The sequence below is a fragment of the Gymnoscopelus microlampas genome (genome assembly GCF_963454915.1).
Source record: "Gymnoscopelus microlampas genome assembly, chromosome: 18".
NCBI lineage: Eukaryota > Metazoa > Chordata > Actinopteri > Myctophiformes > Myctophidae > Gymnoscopelus > Gymnoscopelus microlampas.
The window spans coordinates 45,581,116-45,599,094 of NC_139955.1; positions in this window are offsets into that span (position 1 = coordinate 45,581,116).

A 17,979-nucleotide genomic window follows, 5' to 3' on the forward strand; every position below is an offset into this window, starting at 1 on the left:
TTGCAATCCAACAGAATAAAGGATCTGGTTATCAAAGACAGTGCAAAGTAGATCTATATGCCTATGGCTTTTTGTGTTATCTTTTTAGCAATATTGTATCCCTCTGTACTTTTTTGCAAACTGATAATAACGTATTCAATCAATCAAAAAGTATTCACTCACTGTTTGCATTCGGATGCCTTTTGTCACCAGTCAGAGATCAGGTGGTGTAGTTTTACAATGAGTCCACTAGATGGTGCACATTGACCACGTCGAATAAGTAAGATAAAAACAGGGCTGTGATACAAACGTTTTCTTCACTTAATGAAGGAAACGTGTATCTGTCAGACTCATCCAAGCTGTCAGACAGCTGACTTCCTCCATGCCTCACCAATGGAAGGTCTAGTATCTGCTGTACTTAAAGTACATTGTGCCTCCCCCGAGAAAAATAAAAAGGGACGCCCAGGAAAAGATAAAATCTCACTGTATAAATGTACAGTTTTTGTATATTATATTATAGGGGGGGGGGGGGGGGGGGGGTACATTAGCTCAATGGTAAACATTCCAGCACCTGCGTAGGAAACCGGGTTCAAAAATCCCAAATCCAGGGTAGAAGAGGAAAGTTGCATAGTGCAGCTTTAACGTCACAAATGCAGATTCTTGGCTCTTTTGCAACAGTATAGCCCCACTCTATCCATTAACACATTATTTGAAATAAATCATTAGCAGACACAAATGTAGACATAAGTAATGAAATTGTTGACTGAATGTAGACAGTTGCACCTGTTTCGTATGAAGATACAGAGCAGGCTGTTAAATCAGTCTGTTTTTTCTGTCCACACCAAATCTCTTTGCCAAAAGCAGCCGATCTACAAGTTGTGACAACTTGTTCTGCTATTTTTGGCTAATGTTCTACCTAATGGTTTTTCTGAAATTGTTTAAAAAAATATCAACTTCCTGTTCATTGGACTATTTGAAGACACAACTTTTAGTTTCAAATAAGGGACAAATCCCTATTTCAAGGGACGGTTACGGGAAGGCAACCCTAACACACACACACACACACACACACACACACACACACACACACACACACACACACACACACACACACACACACACACACACACACACACACACACACACACACACACACACACACACACACACACACACACACACAGAGTTGTCTGTCATTGTTTTTGGGTACTTCCTCATTCACTTCTCTCCGGTGCCTCTCTGCGGTGCCACCGTGCCAGCTGAGCTGCGGTCAAATACACTTCCTCGCCCAGCTCTCTAAAACGATGCTTCATTCCGCTCAGAGGAATGCACTGGAAGGATGGCTGTCTCTGGCTTTTAGCAGTTCAGGTAGGATTCAACATTTGAATTATTTTGGTACAGAAAGGGAGCCCCCCCCACAAAATAATCATATTTGAACTGAGGCCCCCCCAAAATAATCATATTTGAACTGGGGCCCCCCCCCAAAATAATCATATTTGAACTGGGGCCCCAGCGAGATAATCATATTTGAACTGGGGCCCCAGCAAGATAATCATATTTGAACTGGGGCCCCAGCAAAATAATCATATTTGAACCAAGCACTTGGAATTGTAGGAGTTGAGGCATAATAGTTTGACTCGTTTGCACAGATGAATATTGTGAAAATAGCTGATCTACAAGCTCAAAAGCGTTGCGAGGCGTTGTGAACTTGTACTGTAGATTGACTATTTTCACAATTTTTATATTATTTGACAATTTGGCCAATGTTTGACAATTTTGTTAAAGTATAGTTTGTTGATTACTTATGATGCAGTAATGTTTTGTGTTCCAATTGTGTCTCTGAGTCATCACTTCCAGTTTCACCTGTTTATATTCTGTATGAATTCTCTCTCCTGATTGGAGAAGAACACGTCTGTTTATTGTTTATATGTTATTGATTGCTCGCTTTAGTTCAGGGTTGTCAAACTCATATTGGGTCACAGGCTGGATTTGGCAGAATTCTACTTCAAACCAGTTGTGCACACGTGACTGTACTGTACGTGTGCATTCACGCGTGGTGGAAAGTAACTTCAGTACAATTTTGAGGTATTTTTGAGCGGTGTAGCCGCTCCTATAAGTGGGTTTGGGACCCATCCGTGGCGAAAGTTTTTCTTTCCGTCGCGAAAATGTATCTTTCGCTGTACTGTGAATGGCTGATTGGCTGTGACGTAATGTGATTAGCGAGACGCATGACAAAATTAATAACTCATAAATATCACCACTCACTTCAAAAAATTGAAAAGATACTTTTTTTTTTAAGTGAGCTTCCATCACTGTGATGACCACTGTTTGTTTTTGAGCACCGAGCGGTGCAAATATACAAGTGTCACAGCAAAGGGTCTGAATACTTATCTTTGCAGGATAAGTATTCAGTATAAGGATCGCTGTGATTGGCTAGCGAGACACATGATGAAATTGACTTAAAACTTCGCTCATAAATAGCACCGCTCACTTCACACTGGGTGTGATTTTTTACTTTACTGGAGTATTTCCAAATTTACTTCTACTCCACTACATCTCAGAGGCGAATATTGTACTTATACTCCACTACAATTATTTTAAAACTTTAGTTACTCGTTATTTTGTAGATTTTGATTATTAACATTATACATTAACCACTTCAGCCCTACAGTATATACATTTTGGCCATTTGAAAATAGCCGATCTACAAACTCACAATGCGTTAAATCCGACACATTGTGAGCTTGTAGATTGGCTATTTTCAAAGGATTTTAAATTTGTATACATTTTATTTTGAAAACTTGTGAAATGGGACATTCTGCATAATGAGTCGGTACTTTCTACTTCTTCTTTTAGATACCAATACTTTTGTACTTCTACTCAAGTTAATTTGGAGTTCCGGACTTTTACTTGCAACAAAGTATTTTTACATTGCAGTATTTGATACTTTTACTTAAGTCAAACATTTTAGTACTTTTCGCACCACTGGTTGTTTCTGCTCACGTGAGGGTCGCTGCTGTTCTTGTTCAGCCTTGTGTGTGTTACCGTTTCACTTCACTAATTTAAAATATCATGAAGAAGATGATACAGTTTCACTTCACTAATTTAAACTATCATGAAGAAGATGATACAGTTTCACTTCACTAATTTAGATTCTAATGAAGAGGATTGCAGTTTAACTTTACACATTTTGATTCTTGGCTCTTTTGGTATAGCCCCACACTCTTCCCATTAATACATTATTTGAAATAAATCATTAGCAGACACAAATGTAGATTTTAATAATGAAATGGTTGACTGAATGTATAGGCTACACTATTACACCTGTTTTGTATGAAAATAAAGAGTAGACTACAGCTCAGCATACAGCTCGTTGGATTACAGGTTAAACTGAACAGGATAAAAAACTGAAAATGAACGTCCACAAACTGGACCATGCCACACACTTTAAATGATTGAATTAACACCAATGACCACGTTTGGATTACCAGCTATTACCTCGTTTCAAATTTCTTCTTTTAAACACCACCAATGCTGATAGGAGGGCAAAAAAAAATGTTGTTTACGTGTGTGTGTGTGTGTGTGTGTGTGTGTGTGTGTGTGTGTGTGTGTGTGTGTGTGTGTGTGTGTACACACACACACACACACACACACACACACACACACACACACACACACACACACACACACACACACACACACACTTGTGTGTGCGTCCATGTTCAATTGTGCGTCCATGTTCAAGCGTCCATGTTCAATTGTAATTATTGTCACAAAAAAAGTGGAGAGTCCTAGACCGTGGTGGAAAAAGTACTCCAATGTTTTACTTGGCAATACCACAATATAAAAGTACTCTGTTTACACGTAAAAGGCCTGTGTTCAAAATGTTACTTGAGTAAAAGTACAAAAGTATTGGCATCAAAATATGTTTAAAAGTACCAACAATAAAAGTACTAAAATGTTTGAAAATAGCAGATCTACAAGCTCACAACGAGTCGCATCGCGACGCATTGTGAGTACTTAAAGTAACAAAAGCAAAAGTACAAAAATGTTTGAAAATAGCAGATCTACAAGCTCACAACGCGTTGCGATGCGACGCGTTGTATAGAGTGGTCTCCCTCTCCCTCTGGTATTCCCATTCCATAAGGACAAGCACAGACAGCAATAAGGATAAATGAACTGCACTGCTCTGGGACAAATGTATTGTCAGTCTTTAGGACTGATGGGGGTTGACGTGCATCTGGTGGGCTTCATTGCATGGGTTTCCTTTAACTAGTGTTGTGACGTTCACAAGTGATTCATTGTTTTTGGTGAACGGGAACGAACTCGGCGGTGACTGGTGATTATAAAACAGTGTTTTAGTGCTAGACGCCAGAGAGTTGACTGACAGGAAGTATACAGTCCTTCACAGTATTTTGATTTAGAGCTTAATTTAAAACTTTTGCTTTGAATGTACAGTACAACATTATCTTTTCTGAGTCATTGTTATAAAGTAGCTTCTTTTTTATATTTCAGTCTCAGGTGAGACCTAACATGAAGAGAATAACATGGGACAAGTCTGTCCAAACATAGTGGTGATAGACTAGTAGTCCTTTAAAGGAAAGATAAAAAATGCAGAGTATAGACGTAGAATCTATGTAGAGTTACAGCTAAAATAAAAGGTTACATGTGTACTGTAACTGTTTTACTGTTGTATCCTCTTTAGATCATCAATGCTGAACAGTGTTGTCAACCAGTGTCCACAGCGGAATTACTCCACCAAAAGTACCTGACAGTTGACCCTGAAGACAGCCATGATGCTACAGACAGGAAGCTGCCATTGTTTCTCCTTCTTATTTCTGTTGTTCACCCTTCATCTTAATCCTATACTGGCTTACGTCCTGAAAAACTGCACTGTTCTTTACTCTGACAATGTCACTGCTGGTGTTTCAGTGGAATGCAACAGTCGTCACCTCCTTAACGTACCAGACGACATTCCCACAGAGGTTATATCATTAACACTTGAAGCTAATGACATTCAAAGGATAAACAAGACAGCTTTTTACAATCTGCTGAGTCTCAGAGATTTGGAACTGAGGGAAAATTGTATAACTCATGTAGATGACGGTGCTTTTGTCCCTTTGGTGCATCTTAAAGAGCTCCATATGAACCAAAACAAACTAACAACACTGACAGACAATATGTTTCAGGGACTGTCTAACCTCTTGATACTGAGCTTGGATGGAAACAATATCACATCCATCAACCCTGCTGCCTTCCAGTCACTCACCAGCTTACAGGAACTAAGTCTGACGTCCAACCAGATACACCAAATGACAGATATCATCACCGTCTTACAACTACCACGCTTACAGAGGCTGAACATCTCAATTTACGAATTAGAGTCTTTTCAGTCAAAAGACCTGCCATTAAACGTGTCCTCTGAGCTCAGGGAGTTGAGAATTAGTTCTGGTTCGATAAAAAGGTTCAGCATCACAACAGCTGTGTTTCCACATCTTGAGTTAATCGACCTGTCATTATGTTGTAACACATCTGGATGGGGGTGGGACATACCAGACAAGTATTTTCTCAGGAATATAACTAAGGTGTATTTTTATGGTCCTTATATGTCTTTTAACTCCATCAGAAAGTCTCTACAGAGCCTCGATTCACTAGAAAATCTACACCTGCGTTATATGGAGAAGTGGATAAACAGAGGTCTCTTACATAATGCCTGTCAAATACCCACAATGAGGAAACTTTACATACGTTTTAACAACATTGTCAACATAAGTGAAACACTGTCACCTTGTACTCGGCTAACATACCTGGACCTAGCATTTAATGAGCTGACTGAACTATCTAAGGATTCAATAAAACACATGAAGCAACTGAGTTATTTGAACCTCGCCCGTAACCACCTTCCCAAAGTGCCAGACGTTGTTAATTATCTCCCCATGCTTCAGAACCTAAGCCTCTATCGTAATAGAATTTATAATTTAAGCTGCTCAGACTTCTTAAATTCAACCAGACTCACACACCTTAATCTAGATAACAACCACATCATTGAACTCAAACAGTGTGTTTTTCAACATCTTAATGAATTAAAGTCTCTAACTATGAGTGGCAATCGCATCTGGATGTTTGGCGATGCATTCAAGATTGGTCTACAGAAACTAGAATTCTTGGATTTCAGTTGGAATCAAATTTCATTCCTCGGGAAGGGGGATTTTACCAATCTGAAATCGCTCAAACACTTAGTCCTTGAATCAGAGGCACTGTACGAGTGGGACAGCACTGCATTAGAAGGACTGGATGAACTTGAAACTCTTAGTCTAAGTGTTCATTTAGTTGACAGAATTATATTGTTATTTTATTTACCGTCACTGAAGAACCTGAAGAGCCTTAAAATACAATGCAATCAGCAATTATTTACTCCTAACATATCAAACATCATATTTAAAAACACACCAAGCCTAGAAGCTCTCGATCTCTCCAACAATAAACTTAAGTCCCTGGACTTCCTGGAACAAGTCAACCTGACTCGACTCTCTTGGCTGGACCTGAAACAGAATGAGTTGACGGTGATCAATGTCTCTGTGTTCAGTTTTTTCCCAGCTCTCAGCTATATTAACATGGCTGACAACCCTTTGACATGTGATTGCTCTAATGCTGACTTTCAGCAGTGGATGCAGAACAACAACAACCAACCGCAGGTAGTTGACGCTCAACGTTTCACTTGTGCCTATCCTCAGGAAAAAAGGTTTCTGGACTTTGACTATCATTCCTGTTGGGTGGACGCTAGCTTCATCTACTACATTTCCTCCACTTGTGTGATTGTGCTAACTCTGCTCACATCCTTCACCTACCACTTCCTGAGGTCACATCTTCTCTATACCTACTACCTCTTCCTGGCCTTCCTTCATGATGCCAAGGAAAGAAAGAGGGGGTCTCCTCAGCGCTACGATGCCTTCATCTCCTACAACGTTCACGATGAGCTCTGGGTTTGCAGAGAAATGCTTCCAGTGCTGGAGGGAGAGCAGGGCTGGAGACTCTGTCTGCACCACCGAGACTTCCTACCAGGTACAAACCTCTCTCTGTCTCTAAATAATGCTGTATTCATCTAAATCTGTCTGTCTTTCTTTCGCCAACATTTGCTCTCTCCGTCTGAAAAATGGTGCTGTCTTTAGGGACTGTACTTATTTAGTCAGGGGGGGGGACTGGAGGAAAATGCATGACCCCCCCTCCCCCAACAGTAGGAGGAGAACATAAAATGAATGCTGATTCATGATCTGCAGAAAGATTGAGCAACTATGTTCTATTTTTCATATTAACTACTACGCTACTCGTTTACAATCAATCTGTCAAAAACAAGGTCAAGGTCAAGGTCTGTATTAGTGTCCCAAAAGGGCAAATAGTTTTACAGCCGGAGTAGTGGTTTAAAACATACACAGAATACAGGACAACAAACAAACGCCATAGCATAAAACATAAGTCTGGGCGCAACTAGTGCAAGATCTGAGACAAGGGCCACGTTCAGAGGTATACATCAGAGATATAAAGTGCCGGGCATAAAGTGCTTGTTTCATCCTCGTCAACATCATCATTATCAAAGTGCAAGAGATAAAGATAAAGTGCAAGAGATAGAACGAAGGGCTCTATTCAGAGAATAAAGTGCCGGACATAAAGTGCTTGTTTTCGTCATCATCATCTATAGCAAAATGCACGAGATAAAGTGCAAGAGATAAAACAACATGTATATTCAGAGATATAAAGTGCCGGTCGTAAAGTGCATGTTTCATCATCATCATCTCATCATCATCAAAGTGCAAGAGATAAAGTGCAAGAGATACAACAAAAGGCTACATTCAGAATATAAAGTGCCGGTCAACAAGTGCTTGTTTCATCATCATCATCATCATCATCATCATCGTCATCAATATCACAATAACATTACCCTTTACCTGTTATTAGCAGCATTGATTGCTCGAATTGAAGCAGGAATAAAGGAAAACTTGAATATGTTATTTTTGACACCGGGGGCACCCAGACGACGGCCAGAAGGCAGCATCCTATATGATGGCTCGAGTGGGTGGGCTCTGTCTTGTTGAATGGACCTGGCCTTCTTGATTAGCTGTCTGTTATAGAAGGGGTCTAGGCTCTCCAGCTGGATGCCAGTAAAACAGAGTCGGGCGTGAGTTGTTTTCTCTCTCGCTTTCTATCGGTCTCTCCCCTTTAACTCCTTCCTCCGATCAGAAAGTCAGTTTCCATATGCAACAGAAAACACTGCATACAAAGCTTCATATCTGCATGAAAGCATCACATAAGCAAAGTAGACAAATAGAGGCTGACGAACCACAGAATGCAAAGAAAGAGTAGCCTGTCAGACAAACCAAAATGCGGCACCTCTGGCAAACACACATGCTTGTGGGTTCTTCCTCTTTCACTTCCCTCCATTGCCACACACACGCACGCACGCACGCACGCACGCACGCACGCACGCACGATTGATGCAACTGGTGATTCAATGGACAAGTTTGATGGTTCAGTATGTTGTCATGAATCCATGCAGTCCCCAGTCTATTTATGATCATTTCCAGATTGCATAATGATCTTTCCCCGCTACTGATACAGGGAAGAGATACATTCTGAAAGCAATGTCAACATTGTCGCTCTTTCAGTGGTAGGATGTGAGCAGCTCTTATATTTACATTTGATGAGGAAACTTGATGAGGTGTGACATCTTTTCTCTGTCTAGACACAAGACAGTCTGTAAAGAAAGTCTTGGTAGCCTACTTGCAGACGCATCCGTTTGTGTTGGTTGAAATATTGAAGACATTTTCAGTAGTTTCGCTATATTTAGTTGTTTTCTCTGCTGTTCTAGACGCTTTTGGGCACGGCTGAGCTATTTCCGCATACTCATTCTGAATCATCCGCTGCCAACGTGCTGCGTGTTACGTGAAAAAGAAAAACGCCAGATATATTAAAAAGCAAGCGAATGTGCCTGCCCAATACTATTTTTTCCAGCCCAATTACTTTAAAAATGGGCAAATCTGGCAACACTGTCTCTCTTGTTCACTGTGTCCGGAATGTAATACCATGTCAAGTCACCATACAGGGTTTAAACGCCATATAGATAGGGGAGTATAACAATATGAAAAACAAAAAAGCTAGACATTTTTAAATGACAAATTTCAATAAATTAAAGTTATATGACCCCCCCTAAAGCCAAAATTTAAAAAAAATGCCCCCCCCCCCCCCGGGCTAAAAAAAAGAATTTGATGACCACCCCCTCTTCTGGGCCATACCAACCTCCAGTAAATAACGAACAGTCCCTTAATGGCATTATTATTACAGTATGTGAAAATATATGTCTGTCTGTCTCTCAGGGAAATAGTTTTGAATCAGGATTGAATAATGTTTCTATTGTTTGTTTCCAGGTGCACCCATCATAGAGAACATTACAGATGCCATCTATGGCAGCAGAAAGACCATCTGTGTGATCAGCCATCATTACCTGGAGAGTGAATGGTGCTCTAGAGAGATCCAAATGGCCAGGTGGGGGCAGTATTGCAGATGTTATCGGTCCTACAGTGGCAGCATTATAGCCCCATTCATAATTTAATTGATCAATTTATTTCATATATAATTATTCATTATTATTATTATTGTTATTTTTTAGCATGTTTCTTTAGCTATTGGTCATTGTACATTTGCACATCCGTGACATTTGTGACACAGGGCAAAAACATCACAATTCCGGCCATTTTACAGGAGAATGACATGTAATTAGATTTTAGTCACACATTTGTTAAGCACAGATTCAGAATGTTGAAATAGTATTTTAACTCATTAATCTAAAAGTTAGAATTGTAACTGGCATGTTAATATGAATAAACCACTGCTGGGGTCCTTGAGGGGGTTCCCAGCAAAATGTGTTAATATACAGTAGCATGAAAATCAGTTAACCCTACAGTACAGGCCAGTGATATTCAACTGGCGGCCCGTGGGCCAAATCCGGCCTCAGCTGATCTTTTTTGTGGCCCCTGGAACATCGTCCACGTTCCAATGTAAAATTAAATTCACAGAATTTTTACTAGATGGATGGTTGTACAGGATGACCATTTTGAATGTCTTTCATAACCGTTAACCGAAGCTCGTTAATGGTTAATCAACCATTAACAGATAAGAATAAAATGTAGAAACTATTTCGAATGGACGAATGTTAGTGACTCACTCAGGGTCCCAAATTAACAACTACAGTACAGTACCATACTGCATTTGCAGTCAAGATATTGGTTCAGGAACCCAAATGCGGGTAAATATAATCTTTGGTGTATAAGTCAACCAAAAGAAAATCACTTGGGTCTAAGTGTTAAAGTAGCTCATCTCATATGTACTTAAGAAAAGCATCTGGTGTTAAGTATCAAAAGTAAAAGTACAAGTATCAAAAGTCCAAGTATAAAGACCTTGTCATAATATTAAGAGACAAAACAGACAGAAATGTTGTGTACTTCTATACAACTTTTCTACTTCTCACTACTTTCAGAATAATGTAGCTTTCAAGTAGTTCACCATGTAGCTGGCATATCAACATAAAAGAGCACAACAGCGGTTTTGAGTGCAGTTCATCCATCACGGACCATCCATGTATAACTATTTCTGAGTTTTGAGTGGATGCTGTCAATTACACCAAAGAAATGATTCTCCTTATGCCATCCATTAGCTTGTATGTGTTAGTTTTGTGTGGATTTTGTCCATCTACCAGCTTCTCCATCTTCATCCACTTCAAACACACCATAAGAGCTGGTGCTCTTATCACCTGGGTGCTAAAAACTAAATGAAAAGACCTTTCATTCATACGAACATGTAAACACTTCAACTTGCCAGCCTGCCTCTTATACTCTTCTCACAAAGACGCTTCCATGAACAGAACACACTGAAATATCTAGTTTCTAATTTTTTTAAATCAAATCTAAGCCTGTGCACCAAGGACTGACACTGATTTTTTCCTATCAAACATCAAAATGCATAAATGCAGTATGAAGCAGTCCATTATTGTGTCCTATCGGACCTATAGCACAACAAACGGTTGTGTTGTCACGGTCTTGTGGTCCCCGTCTTCAAGTCATTTTACAATTGTCACCTCCTGCCTAATCTAGTTGAATATCCCTGGGATAAGCTTTGAGAAGCACTGCTGCAAGGGGAACCATGTTGGCTAAAACTCAGAGCTGTTGAAGATAAACTCTCTGCCCTGTGGCTCTTGGTCACTATAAATAAAACTGTCCATACAACTTGACTGAGTGTAAATGTCCTCTGGTCTCCTGTGTGCAGCTACCGTCTGTTTGATGAACAGAAGGACGTATTGATCCTGGTGTTTCTGGAGGACATTCCAGCCCACCAGTTGTCTCCCTACTATCACATGAGGAGGCTGGTGAAGAGACACACCTACCTGAGCTGGTCCCAGGCTGGACAGCACCCTGGACTGTTCTGGCAGAACCTACACAGAGCTCTGGACACACCTCACACTGACCTGTCCTCCTGAACCCCCTGAGACCACCAGCATGCCTGTTCTGTAGGGACATGGACCCACAACCTGTCAAAAAAATGCATTACTGTCTGGTTCATTTGTGTATTAGGCAGTGGTGTAAAGTAACTAACTACTCGAGTACTGTACTTAAGTACAATTTTGACATTTTTACTTTACTTGAGTATTTCCAATTTTCAATACTTATACTCCACTACATCTCACCGGAAAATATTGTACTTTTACTCGACTGCAATTATTTGAAAACTTTAGATACTAGTTACTTTGTAGATTTAGATTATCATTACAAAACATACATTAACACATTCACTGCCAGGCATTATTTAATTAATTATGTTGCTGCTGCCAGCGTTTTTCACCTTGTTTTGACGGTCTGTGGAGCGCTGCAGAAGCCACAACGTGCATGCTGATGTAAATAAAAAGTGTCCGGAGGGTGAAGGAGGGTCTGATCTATCCACTGGAACACACACACACACACACACACACACACACACAAAATGTGCATAATTTGTTAATACAATACTGTTGGGCACCGGCCTACTCGGGAACGATGCAAGTTGAGAATGCATTCCCCACCCGGTCATTCAATACCCATTGTACCTGACAGAAAGAAGCTTGTACTGTATGTCAGAAACAGCTGAAAATGCCAACGGTCAAATATGGAGTCAAACATCGTCGATACAGTACATCATAAATGACTGACGTCATAGAACGACCACATGAAGTCTGAGATCCACATGAGAGCCATCTGTCTGTACAGAGCTCAGAGACCTGTGTGTTTTCACATCTTCACTTCAGCTTGAAGGGTCAATGTCATTGGTTCTTAAACGTGGCCATGTATGTTGGCTGCAGACCCCCATTTGTAAATACTCTCAGATACGCGTCCCACCCTCCCCCCATATTTAGGCAAGACAGATGTCAGCAACACCACAACAGATATGTAGAGAGATGACATGCCATAGACCATATTCACACGGCGGCCATATTGCCATTAAGTCAATGAAATGCCACCCCAGTTGCCACAGCAACGCAATGTTAAATTCCAAAATGGCCGGCGTGTGAATATGGACAATTATCAGGCCTGGTCTGGTTTACATACTGTATGTCTCTGTCGGGTGGAAACCTCATATGTCCAAAACTGTTACTTTTCAGAGTGCAAATTAAAAAATAGCAAAAGTAGATCTACAAGCTCAAATTTGGTTTGTGGATCTGCTTCTTTTGATGCCTTTGTGTGACACTGTAGTATGATCAAGTAGGGCATTAATATACGAAAAAACACAAAAGGTTAGACTTTTTGACTAGGCCACATGAAGATTCCACATGGAATCAACGCTGTAATTATAACCCTACCCTGTATCGTATCTAAAAACAGGAAAGGTAGCCCCGGTATTCTACAGATGCCTGTATAGTTCTGATGGTCTGATGGTCTGGAAAAAAAGTAATGGATGGGTTGAAACAACCTTTTAAAGCAGGTATTTTTCTACCAGCCTGCCTCCATGTTGAATAACCTATTAAGCGTGCCAACGCGTCGTCACCACGGGGGGCGTTGGCATTGGGCGTGGCATTGGGCAATGTTAAGTCAACCTGGTTTTTACCCCTCAAAGATGTCCGCCGCTACCAAAAGACACTTGTTGACGCCCCTTTCAGGGATTTTGGCACGCAATAGACCACGTTCCTGATCATGATGCATGTTCAACATGGAGGCACATTCCTGATCATGTAGAGCCGTCTGCTCCACTCAAAGCCAGGCAGAACTAAAAAGAAAGTTTCAATGTTGTCGAGGACGTGATTCCTATATCTACTACTTTTCATCATAGTGGGCTACAACAGATGAATATTTAGAGTTGCCGTCCTATGCTGCAGCAACATGAAAATGTATACATACAATATTGAAGTAACTAGTAAAGTAACCAAGTTACTTTTGAAAACAGTAGCTTTATTAACTAGTTGCTAATTTAAAGTAACTTGACCAACACTGTAGATAATGACTGACGTTATAGATGACTGATGTTACACACTGGCCACTATAATTCTTAGATCCACAACATCCTCCATGTGGATCATGGAATGATTCCTCTTTCTATTTAAATGGTTTCCCAGTTTTTGTGCCATGCTATGAGAGCAACTGACCACCATTTTAAGCAGACAACGGACTGTTTATTTTCCCTCTCATTGCTAAGGATTCCTTACATTTTACGAAAATAATAATTATAAACTTATTTAACAACTAATTTAACAATAAAACAATAGAGAAAAGCAAAAGCATAAAACAACATTAAAATAATAGCAAAAGGCAGTGAATCAGGCAATACACTAATACAGTGAGGCCATGGATAACTCAGAGATTTAAAAATCAACCAAAAATAAGCTAAAAGCAAGAGTGAAGAAGTAGGTCTTGAGCTGTCTCATTGTATGCACATATCTCGGCAGGCAGTCATAGAGGTAGGAAGGTGCCAGACCATTTAGAGCTTTATAAACTAGTAAAATAATTTTAAAATCAATCCTAAAAACAACCGGGAGCCAGTGTGAAATGGAGTAATATGTTCTCTCATCTTAGTTTTAGTTAAAACTCTGGCTGCCACATGTTGTAATCTGTCAGTTATTTTCTTTGGCAGGCCAGAGTAGAGCGCATTGCAGTAATCAAGCAGAGAGAAAACAAAAGCGTGGATCAACGTTTTTGCATTATTGTGTCCTATCGGACCTATAGCACACAACAAACGGTTGTGTTGTCACAGTCTTGTGGTCCCCGTCTTAAAGTCATTTTACAATTGTCACCTCCTGCCTAATCTAGTTGAGTATCCCTGGGATAAGCTTTGAGAAGCACTGCTGCATGGGGAACCATGTTGGCTAAAACTCAGAGCTGTTTAAGATAAACATTCTGGCTCTTGGTCACTATAAATAAAACTGTCCATACAACTTGACTGAGTGTAAATGTCCTCTGGTCTCCTGTGTGCAGCTACCGTCTGTTTGATGAACAGAAGGACGTATTGATCCTGGTGTTTCTGGAGGACATTCCAGCCCACCAGTTGTCTCCCTACTATCACATGAGGAGGCTGGTGAAGAGACACACCTACCTGAGCTGGTCCCAGGCTGGACAGCACCCTGGACTGTTCTGGCAGAACCTACGCAGAGCTCTGGACACACACTGACCTGGGTTTGAATGAATAATCTGATATTTCATGTAATTATGTTACGGTGAATGTTAATGAAAGGGGAATCTGGTGGGGATTTTTAATCGATCTTGAAGGGGAAAATCGTCCTGTCGGGAATGGGGGGGTGTTTGTTTTGTTGTTTGCTGTTAACATTAACAGACAGTGCTGGTGTTACCTCAAAGGTCAAAGTCGATGACACAATCATCTCTAGCAAAGAAGAGATTACCTATTTGGGATGTATTCTTGACAAATACCTGACAGGTGAAAGCATGTCAACAAAGGTGGTCAAAGAAGTAAACCAGAGAACCAGGGCAGAGTTTCCTCTTTTGTCAACGCTGTGGTGGAAAAATTCATATAACAGTCATTGTGGTATTGACAAATTTAATGTACTGGTAGATGCACCAATCATCACCTGTTCTTTCTTGTCAAACTCCTCTCCTTGATAAACTCCTTACAGACATCCGACTCTAGCAAACCTATTTCAAACATGCCGACTAAGTGTGAGTCAACTATAGGATAAACCCATGTAAGGAGTGACCATCTGTTGTTACCTCGTGTACTTCTCCTGACAGTATTGTATAAAATGGGGGTAAGAGATTGATGGGGGGGAATGGGGGAAGCTCCAGAGGGAGACGCGAGTCTCTCTCTGCTGTGATGAGATCTACAATAAACTATGGAGTTGGGTTCCTGACGACTGAGTCCTGCATCTTCCTGATCTGTTTATTTTACATAAAGTAACATGTAAAAGCTGCCATTACAATTTGGCGCTGTGAGCAGGGTGGATGCTTTGCTAAATGTTCCCTTACCCCCCAAAGTTTGTAAGTACCTTTCAGAGAATAATGGACTGACCAATGGGCGGGAATAAATGTTCCCTTACCCCCCATAGTTTGTGAGCAACTGTCAGGGAATAATGGACTGACCAATGGTCCTGCAGAAACCATCGGCCGGACCCATGATCCGGAAAGCTGCACACAAACTTTTAGCTATACAGTAACATGTAATACTCAACCGAGGTACAGTTTAACCTGTCTTAATACTATCTCCATCAGTCACTCAAAAATTGCTGTAACAATTTGCTTGATAACCATCAAGTTCTAGCCTACGGATTATTATTTTATCTTTTAGTTATTCTATTTTTTTATTTTTTCCAACACGTGGAATTTGCTACCGAATGGATTTGTCTTCACAGTATGGCACTATCAACACACCATGGTATTTTCATCACTCGGGCATTTTCGCTACATGGAATAAAGAATATAGAATTACGTAAAATTTCTTGCCACATGGGAATTTGTCTACACGTGGTGTTTTTATTTTAACCCGAGTTTTACTTAACATATTATCTAGCAAGAGCAGAGTAAGTGGACTGGAGACAAATAAAATCTGTTTTAACTTAACCTTGTAAAAAGGCCATCATTTCAAATTATTGATTGAGCGCCTTGAAACACTTTAAAACTCAGATGTATTCCTCTTTCAGTGTTTGGTCTATCTCACTCACACATAGACACACACGGCCCCTATCACCTGCCACCCCCCTTCCCCCCTGTCAGCTATTCTGGGGAGAGGAAAGAAAGTGGGGGAACCAGACTGATGAGTCTTTATACAGTACATTATCTACATACTTTATGTGTGTGGAAATAGATTACAATACCGACTTACTCAAGTTTTATGACATTATTGTCTTTTTTAGGCATATTACACTTACATTAATTAGTAGAATATAATTCTCAATTTTGGATCGGATTGTACTGCGATTTTTAAGGAAGTACCATTAATTTAGTAGAATATCATTTTCAATTTAGGATCGGACTGTACTGCAACTTTTTAAGGAGGTTATCTCAAATAAATTCACTTTATCACTCTCACCTTATTTTTAGCATGACAGTGAATATGTAATTCACAGCTCTGATCAAATCACATAGTATAGGCCATAAATGAGGATATGACCCTTTCAGTATTTCTCAATGTTCTTTTTACCCTTCTGCGTTATCCAGCATTGCTGTGCGGCGTCGCCATGCTTGTTCCTGTAGAGGACATTCACGAATCATGTGCCCTGTCTGGAAACAGTGGTAACACACATCGCCTTGTGGAAATATGCGAGAATATTGTGGATGACGTTTCTTTCTTTCTCGCCTCTCAAGTCGTGTAGAGACGTCAGCCGGCCGTTGTAAACCACCAGGGTTGACAGGTGGGTTATACCTTGCAACCCCTGGTGTGGTGGTCGCCTGTCGTCTTCTCGTAGCCCAGGCGGTCGACCTTGCGGTCTGCCTGTTTCCAGGCCGGCTGAGCTTGCTTTCCTGCACATCATGTAACCCACGGTTGTCTGCCACTTTCCCTGACAAAACAACAGCCAGTAGTGCCTGGAGGCCGCTCAGCTGGGCGGTGATCACTCGACTGGTGGTCACTCCAGGGCCAAGCCTTCCCTCTCCATCGATTCCATGGCTCTCCACTAGTCCTCCACCGATGTCATCATGGTTGCTTCTGTCGTGCTGAGACGTCAGCTGGGTATCTCCGCTGAGGTTCCGCTCCTTCTGCCCCATGGTTTTGTCATCATCAGGAATGGTGTTGACTGTCTTGGCTTGTTGATCTGCTAACTTTGCCATAGCTTTGACTTGTTCTTGCAGTATCGTTGCGGTCTTCCGTTGGTCATCGAGTTGTCGTTGCAGGTCGTCAAGTTGTGCCTTCCGTTGGTCATTGAGTTGCTCAGCTCTGTCAAGTTGTTCTTGCAATAAGACCACAGCCCTCTGTTGGTCGTTGAGTTGTTCTTGCTGTAGCGTTGCGGCCTTCTGTTGGTCGATGAGTTGTCGCTGCAATTTCTTCCTGCTCGGTTTTGCTCCCATCTTTTTAAGATTCGAAGTGGACATTTATTCCCGCCCATTGGTCAGTCCATTATTCTCTGAAAGTTACTTACAAACTTTGGGGGGTAAGGGAACATTTTTATTAAAATTGTATTCAATTAATGTCTACAACAGAGACCGGTGACAGGCCGAGATAGTTCTATTTTTCAAATGGTCAATTACCTGCCTGATGGGTACATTTGGGTCTTAACTAGCTACTAACTAGGTAATACAATAAAGCTATGAGGTTTGTAGTGTGAAACTACACCACCAAAATAGTATTTAAAAGAAGCAATGGAAATCTGATGTGAAGTGAACAAGATAGTAGCAAATATAGTAACAAGATAGTAACAGAGATGAAGGAGCGTAGCATTTTTAAAAAATATGCCAAGAGGTCCATGCAATTGTAAATATCTTAGAAATGGAGTGTGGAAAAATGATAATTGATGTCTTCTTTGTTTGGTAACCATACAGTATTTTGTGG